The sequence below is a fragment of the Hippocampus zosterae genome, chromosome 1, assembly GCF_025434085.1.
Source record: "Hippocampus zosterae strain Florida chromosome 1, ASM2543408v3, whole genome shotgun sequence".
Taxonomy (NCBI): Eukaryota; Metazoa; Chordata; class Actinopteri; order Syngnathiformes; family Syngnathidae; genus Hippocampus; species Hippocampus zosterae.
In genome coordinates, this window is record NC_067451.1 from 42,394,283 (window position 1) to 42,402,385 (window position 8,103).

The following is an 8,103-nucleotide window of genomic DNA, read 5'->3' on the forward strand; positions in this document are numbered from 1 at the left end:
CTATTCACCCCGGCCAAGAGGCCTATTCCCCGGCCCGCACCCCGCCATTGAGACTGCATGGGAATTATTATTTTTTTATCTCTCAACCTGTCCAAGAGGCCTGCTGCCCGCCGCAATCGCCGCCGGGCCGGCCCGCACCCTGCCATTGAGACTGAACGGGATTATTTATTTTTTTAACTTGGCCGCCGGGCCGGGGCGGGCATCGCCCCCGGTACCTCCAGCCGCTACTATTTCCGCGGGCCGTGTTCCAACACTATTCACCCCGGCCAAGAGGCCTAATCCCCGGCCCGCACCCCGCCATTGAGACTGCACGGGAATTATTATTTTTTTTTATCTCTCAACCTGTCCAAGAGGCCTGCTGCCCGCCGCACTCGCCGCCGGGCCGGCCCGCACCCCGCCATTGAGACTGAACGGGGATTATTATTTTTTTTAACTCGGCCTCCGGGCCGGGGCGGGCTTCGCCCCCGGTACCTCCAGCCGCTTCTATTTACGCGCGCCGCGTTCCAACATATTCACCCCGGCCAAGAGGCCTATTCCCCGGCCCACACCCCGCCATTGAGACTGCATGGGAATTATTATTTTTTTATCTCTCAACCTGTCCAAGAGGCCTGCTGCCCGCCGCAATCGCCGCCGGGCCGGCCCGCACCCTGCTTGAGACTGAACGGGATTATTTATTTTTTTAACTTGGCCGCCGGGCCGGGGCGGGCATCGCCCCCGGTACCTCCAGCCGCTACTATTTCCGCGGGCCGTGTTCCAACACTATTCACCCCGGCCAAGAGGCCTATTCCCCGGCCCGCACCCCGCCATTGAGACTGCACGGGAATTATTATTTTTTTATCTCTCAACCTGTCCAAGAGGCCTGCTGCCCGCCGCACTCGCCGCCGGGCCGGCCCGCACCCCGCCATTGAGACTGAACGGGGATTATTATTTTTTTTAACTCGGCCTCCGGGCCGGGGCGGGCTTCGCCCCCGGTACCTCCAGCCGCTTCTATTTACGCGCGGCGCGCTCCAACATATTCACCCCGGCCAAGAGGCCTATTCCCCGGCCCGCACCCCGCCATTGAGACTGCATGGGAATTATTATTTTTTTATCTCTCAACCTGTCCAAGAGGCCTGCTGCCCGCCGCAATCGCCGCCGGGCCGGCCCGCACCCTGCCATTGATACTGAACGGGAATTATTATTTTTTTATCTCTCAACCTGTCCAAGAGGCCTGCTGCCCGCCGCAATCGCCGCCGGGCCGGCCCGCACCCTGCCATTGAGACTGAACGGGAATTATTATTTTTTTATCTCTCAACCTGTCCAAGAGGCCTGCTGCCCGCCGCACTCGCCGCCGGGCCGGCCCGCACCCTGCCATTGAGACTGAACGGGGATTATTTATTTTTTTAACTTGGCCGCCGGGCCGGGGCGGGCATTGCCCCCGGTACCTCCAGCCGCTACTATTTCCGCGGGCCGTGTTCCAACACTATTCACCCCGGCCAAGAGGCCTATTCCCCGGCCCGCACCCCGCCATTGAGACTGCATGGGAATTATTATTTTTTTATCTCTCAACCTGTCCAAGAGGCCTGCTGCCCGCCGCAATCGCCGCCGGGCCGGCCCGCACCCTGCCATTGAGACTGAACGGGGATTATTTATTTTTTTAACTTGGCCGCCGGGCCGGGGCGGGCATCGCCCCCGGTACCTCCAGCCGCTACTATTTCCGCGGGCCGTGTTCCAACACTATTCACCCCGGCCAAGAGGCCTATTCCCCGGCCCGCACCCCGCCATTGAGACTGCACGGGAATTATTATTTTTTTATCTCTCAACCTGTCCAAGAGGCCTGCTGCCCGCCGCACTCGCCGCCGGGCCGGCCCGCACCCCGCCATTGAGATTGAACGGGGATTATTATTTTTTTTAACTCGGCCTCCGGGCCGGGGCGGGCTTCGCCCCCGGTACCTCCAGCCGCTTCTATTTACGCGCGCCGCGTTCCAACATATTCACCCCGGCCAAGAGGCCTATTCCCCGGCCCGCACCCCGCCATTGAGACTGCATGGGAATTATTATTTTTTTATCTCTCAACCTGTCCAAGAAGCCTGCTGCCCGCCGCAATCGCCGCCGGGCCGGCCCGCACCCCGCCATTGAGACTGAACGGGGATTATTTATTTTTTTAACTTGGCCGCAGGGGCGGGCATCGCCCCCGCTACCTCCAGCCGCTACTATTTCCGCGGGCCGTGTTCTAACACTATTCACCCCGGCCAAGAGGCCTATTCCCCGGCCCGCACCCCGCCATTGAGACTGCATGGGAATTATTATTTTTTTATCTCTCAACCTGTCCAAGAGGCCTGCTGCCCGCCGCAATCGCCGCCGGGCCGGCCCGCACCCTGCCATTGAGACTGAACGGGATTATTTATTTTTTTAACTTGGCCGCCGGGCCGGGGCGGGCATCGCCCCCGGTACCTCCAGCCGCTACTATTTCCGCGGGCCGTGTTCCAACACTATTCACCCCGGCCAAGAGGCCTATTCCCCGGCCCGCACCCCGCCATTGAGACTGCACGGGAATTATTATTTTTTTATCTCTCAACCTGTCCAAGAGGCCTGCTGCCCGCCGCACTCGCCGCCGGGCCGGCCCGCACCCCGCCATTGAGACTGAACGGGGATTATTATTTTTTTTAACTCGGCCTCCGGGCCGGGGCGGGCTTCGCCCCCGGTACCTCCAGCCGCTTCTATTTACGCGCGCCGCGTTCCAACATATTCACCCCGGCCAAGAGGCCTATTCCCCGGCCCGCACCCCGCCATTGAGACTGCACGGGAATTATTGTTTTTTTATCTCTCAACCTGTCCAAGAGGCCTGCTGCCCGCCGCACTCGCCGCCGGGCCGGCCCGCACCCCGCCATTGAGACTGAACGGGGATTATTATTTTTTTTAACTCGGCCTCCGGGCCGGGGCGGGCTTCGCCCCCGGTACCTCCAGCCGCTTCTATTTACGCGCGGCGCGCTCCAACATATTCACCCCGGCCAAGAGGCCTATTCCCCGGCCCGCACCCCGCCATTGAGACTGCATGGGAATTATTATTTTTTTATCTCTCAACCTGTCCAAGAGGCCTGCTGCCCGCCGCAATCGCCGCCGGGCCGGCCCGCACCCTGCCATTGATACTGAACGGGAATTATTATTTTTTTATCTCTCAACCTGTCCAAGAGGCCTGCTGCCCGCCGCACTCGCCGCCGGGCCGGCCCGCACCCTGCCATTGAGACTGAACGGGGATTATTTATTTTTTTAACTTGGCAGCCGGCCCGGGGCGGGCATCGCCCCCGGTACCTCCAGCCGCTACTATTTCCGCGGGCCGTGTTCCAACACTATTCACCCCGGCCAAGAGGCCTATTCCCCGGCCCGCACCCCGCCATTGAGACTGCACGGGAATTATTATTTTTTTATCTCTCAACCTGTCCAAGAGGCCTGCTGCCCGCCGCAATCGCCGCCGGGCCGGCCCGCACCCTGCCATTGAGACTGAACGGGAATTATTATTTTTTTATCTCTCAACCTGTCCAAGAGGCCTGCTGCCCGCCGCACTCGCCGCCGGGCCGGCCCGCACCCTGCCATTGAGACTGAACGGGGATTATTTATTTTTTTAACTTGGCCGCCGGGCCGGGGCGGGCATTGCCCCCGGTACCTCCAGCCGCTACTATTTCCGCGGGCCGTGTTCCAACACTATTCACCCCGGCCAAGAGGCCTATTCCCCGGCCCGCACCCCGCCATTGAGACTGCATGGGAATTATTATTTTTTTATCTCTCAACCTGTCCAAGAGGCCTGCTGCCCGCCGCAATCGCCGCCGGGCCGGCCCGCACCCTGCCATTGAGACTGAACGGGGATTATTTATTTTTTTAACTTGGCCGCCGGGCCGGGGCGGGCATCGCCCCCGGTACCTCCAGCCGCTACTATTTCCGCGGGCCGTGTTCCAACACTATTCACCCCGGCCAAGAGGCCTATTCCCCGGCCCGCACCCCGCCATTGAGACTGCACGGGAATTATTATTTTTTTATCTCTCAACCTGTCCAAGAGGCCTGCTGCCCGCCGCACTCGCCGCCGGGCCGGCCCGCACCCCGCCATTGAGATTGAACGGGGATTATTATTTTTTTTAACTCGGCCTCCGGGCCGGGGCGGGCTTCGCCCCCGGTACCTCCAGCCGCTTCTATTTACGCGCGCCGCGTTCCAACATATTCACCCCGGCCAAGAGGCCTATTCCCCGGCCCGCACCCCGCCATTGAGACTGCATGGGAATTATTATTTTTTTATCTCTCAACCTGTCCAAGAGGCCTGCTGCCCGCCGCAATCGCCGCCGGGCCGGCCCGCACCCTGCCATTGAGACTGAACGGGATTATTTATTTTTTTAACTTGGCCGCCGGGCCGGGGCGGGCATCGCCCCCGGTACCTCCAGCCGCCACTATTTCCGCGGGCCGTGTTCCAACACTATTCACCCCGGCCAAGAGGCCTATTCCCCGGCCCGCACCCCGCCATTGAGACTGCACGGGAATTATTATTTTTTTATCTCTCAACCTGTCCAAGAGGCCTGCTGCCCGCCGCACTCGCCGCCGGGCCGGCCCGCACGCCGCCATTGAGACTGAACGGGGATTATTATTTTTTTTAACTCGGCCTCCGGGCCGGGGCGGGCTTCGCCCCCGGTACCTCCAGCCGCTTCTATTTACGCGCGCCGCGTTCCAACATATTCACCCCGGCCAAGAGGCCTATTCCCCGGCCCGCACCCCGCCATTGAGACTGCATGGGAATTATTATTTTTTTATCTCTCAACCTGTCCAAGAAGCCTGCTGCCCGCCGCAATCGCCGCCGGGCCGGCCCGCACCCCGCCATTGAGACTGAACGGGGATTATTTATTTTTTTAACTTGGCCGCAGGGGCGGGCATCGCCCCCGCTACCTCCAGCCGCTACTATTTCCGCGGGCCGTGTTCTAACACTATTCACCCCGGCCAAGAGGCCTATTCCCCGGCCCGCACCCCGCCATTGAGACTGCATGGGAATTATTATTTTTTTATCTCTCAACCTGTCCAAGAGGCCTGCTGCCCGCCGCAATCGCCGCCGGGCCGGCCCGCACCCTGCCATTGAGACTGAACGGGATTATTTATTTTTTTAACTTGGCCGCCGGGCCGGGGCGGGCATCGCCCCCGGTACCTCCAGCCGCTACTATTTCCGCGGGCCGTGTTCCAACACTATTCACCCCGGCCAAGAGGCCTATTCCCCGGCCCGCACCCCGCCATTGAGACTGCACGGGAATTATTATTTTTTTATCTCTCAACCTGTCCAAGAGGCCTGCTGCCCGCCGCACTCGCCGCCGGGCCGGCCCGCACCCCGCCATTGAGACTGAACGGGGATTATTATTTTTTTTAACTCGGCCTCCGGGCCGGGGCGGGCTTCGCCCCCGGTACCTCCAGCCGCTTCTATTTACGCGCGCCGCGTTCCAACATATTCACCCCGGCCAAGAGGCCTATTCCCCGGCCCGCACCCCGCCATTGAGACTGCACGGGAATTATTGTTTTTTTATCTCTCAACCTGTCCAAGAGGCCTGCTGCCCGCCGCACTCGCCGCCGGGCCGGCCCGCACCCCGCCATTGAGACTGAACGGGGATTATTATTTTTTTTAACTCGGCCTCCGGGCCGGGGCGGGCTTCGCCCCCGGTACCTCCAGCCGCTTCTATTTACGCGCGGCGCGCTCCAACATATTCACCCCGGCCAAGAGGCCTATTCCCCGGCCCGCACCCCGCCATTGAGACTGCATGGGAATTATTATTTTTTTATCTCTCAACCTGTCCAAGAGGCCTGCTGCCCGCCGCAATCGCCGCCGGGCCGGCCCGCACCCTGCCATTGATACTGAACGGGAATTATTATTTTTTTATCTCTCAACCTGTCCAAGAGGCCTGCTGCCCGCCGCACTCGCCGCCGGGCCGGCCCGCACCCTGCCATTGAGACTGAACGGGGATTATTTATTTTTTTAACTTGGCAGCCGGCCCGGGGCGGGCATCGCCCCCGGTACCTCCAGCCGCTACTATTTCCGCGGGCCGTGTTCCAACACTATTCACCCCGGCCAAGAGGCCTATTCCCCGGCCCGCACCCCGCCATTGAGACTGCACGGGAATTATTATTTTTTTATCTCTCAACCTGTCCAAGAGGCCTGCTGCCCGCCGCAATCGCCGCCGGGCCGGCCCGCACCCTGCCATTGAGACTGAACGGGGATTATTTATTTTTTTAACTTGGCCGCCGGGCCGGGGCGGGCATCGCCCCCGGTACCTCCAGCCGCTACTATTTCCGCGGGCCGTGTTCCAACACTATTCACCCCGGCCAAGAGGCCTATTCCCCGGCCCACACCCCGCCATTGAGACTGCACGGGAATTATTATTTTTTTATCTCTCAACCTGTCCAAGAGGGCTGCTGCCCGCCGCACTCGCCGCCGGGCCGGCCCGCACCGCGCCATTAAGACTGAACGGGGATTATTATTTTTTTAACTCGGCCTCCGGGCCGGGGCGGGCTTCGCCCCCGGTACCTCCAGCCGCTTCTATTTACGCGCGGCGCGCTCCAACATATTCACCCCGGCCAAGAGGCCTATTCCCCGGCCCGCACCCCGCCATTGAGACTGCATGGGAATTATTATTTTTTTATCTCTCAACCTGTCCAAGAGGCCTGCTGCCCGCCGCAATCGCCGCCGGGCCGGCCCGCACCCCGCCATTGAGACTGAACGGGGATTATTTATTTTTTTAACTTGGCCGCAGGGGCGGGCATCGCCCCCGCTACCTCCAGCCGCTACTATTTCCGCGGGCCGTGTTCCAACACTATTCACCCCGGCCAAGAGGCCTATTCCCCGGCCCGCACCCCGCCATTGAGACTGCACGGGAATTATTGTTTTTTTATCTCTCAACCTGTCCAAGAGGCCTGCTGCCCGCCGCACTCGCCGCCGGGCCGGCCCGCACCCTGCCATTGAGACTGAACGGGGATTATTTTTTTTTTAACTTGGCCGCCGGGCCGTGGCGGGCATCGCCCCCGGTACCTCCAGCCGCTACTATTTCCTCGGGCCGTGTTCCAACACTATTCACCCCGGCCAAGAGGCCTATTCCCCGGCCCGCACCCCGCCATTGAGACTGCACGGGAATTATTATTTTTTTATCTCTCAACCTGTCCAAGAGGCCTGCTGCCCGCCGCAATCGCCGCCGGGCCGGCCCGCACCCTGCCATTGAGACTGAACGGGGATTATTTATTTTTTTAACTTGGCCGCCGGCCCGGGGCGGGCATCGCCCCCGGTACCTCCAGCCGCTACTATTTCCGCGGGCCGTGTTCCAACACTATTCACCCCGGCCAAGAGGCCTATTCCCCGGCCCGCACCCCGCCATTGAGACTGCATGGGAATTATTATTTTTTTATCTCTCAACCTGTCCAAGAGGCCTGCTGCCCGCCGCAATCGCCGCCGGGCCGGCCCGCACCCTGCCATTGAGACTGAACGGGGATATTTTATTTTTTTAACTTGGCCGCCGGGCCGGGGCGGGCATCGCCCCCGGTACCTCCAGCCGCTACTATTTCCGCGGGCCGTGTTCCAACACTATTCACCCCGGCCAAGAGGCCTATTCCCCGGCCCGCACCCCGCCATTGAGACTGCATGGGAATTATTATTTTTTTATCTCTCAACCTGTCCAAGAGGCCTGCTGCACGCCGCAATCGCCGCCGGGCCGGCCCGCACCCTGCCATTGAGACTGAACGGGGATTATTTATTTTTTTAACTTGGCCGCCGGGCCGGGGCGGGCATCGCCCCCGGTACCTCCAGCCGCTACTATTTCCGCGGGCCGTGTTCCAACACTATTCACCCCGGCCAAGAGGCCTATTCCCCGGCCCGCACCCCGCCATTGAGACTGCACGGGAATTATTATTTTTTTTATCTCTCAACCTGTCCAAGAGGCCTGCTGCCCGCCGCACTCGCCGCCGGGCCGGCCCGCACCCCGCCATTGAGACTGAACGGGGATTATTATTTTTTTTAACTCGGCCTCCGGGCCGGGGCGGGCTTCGCCCCCGGTACCTCCAGCCGCTTCTATTTACGCGCGCCGCGTTCCAACATATTCACCCCGGCCAAGAGGCCTA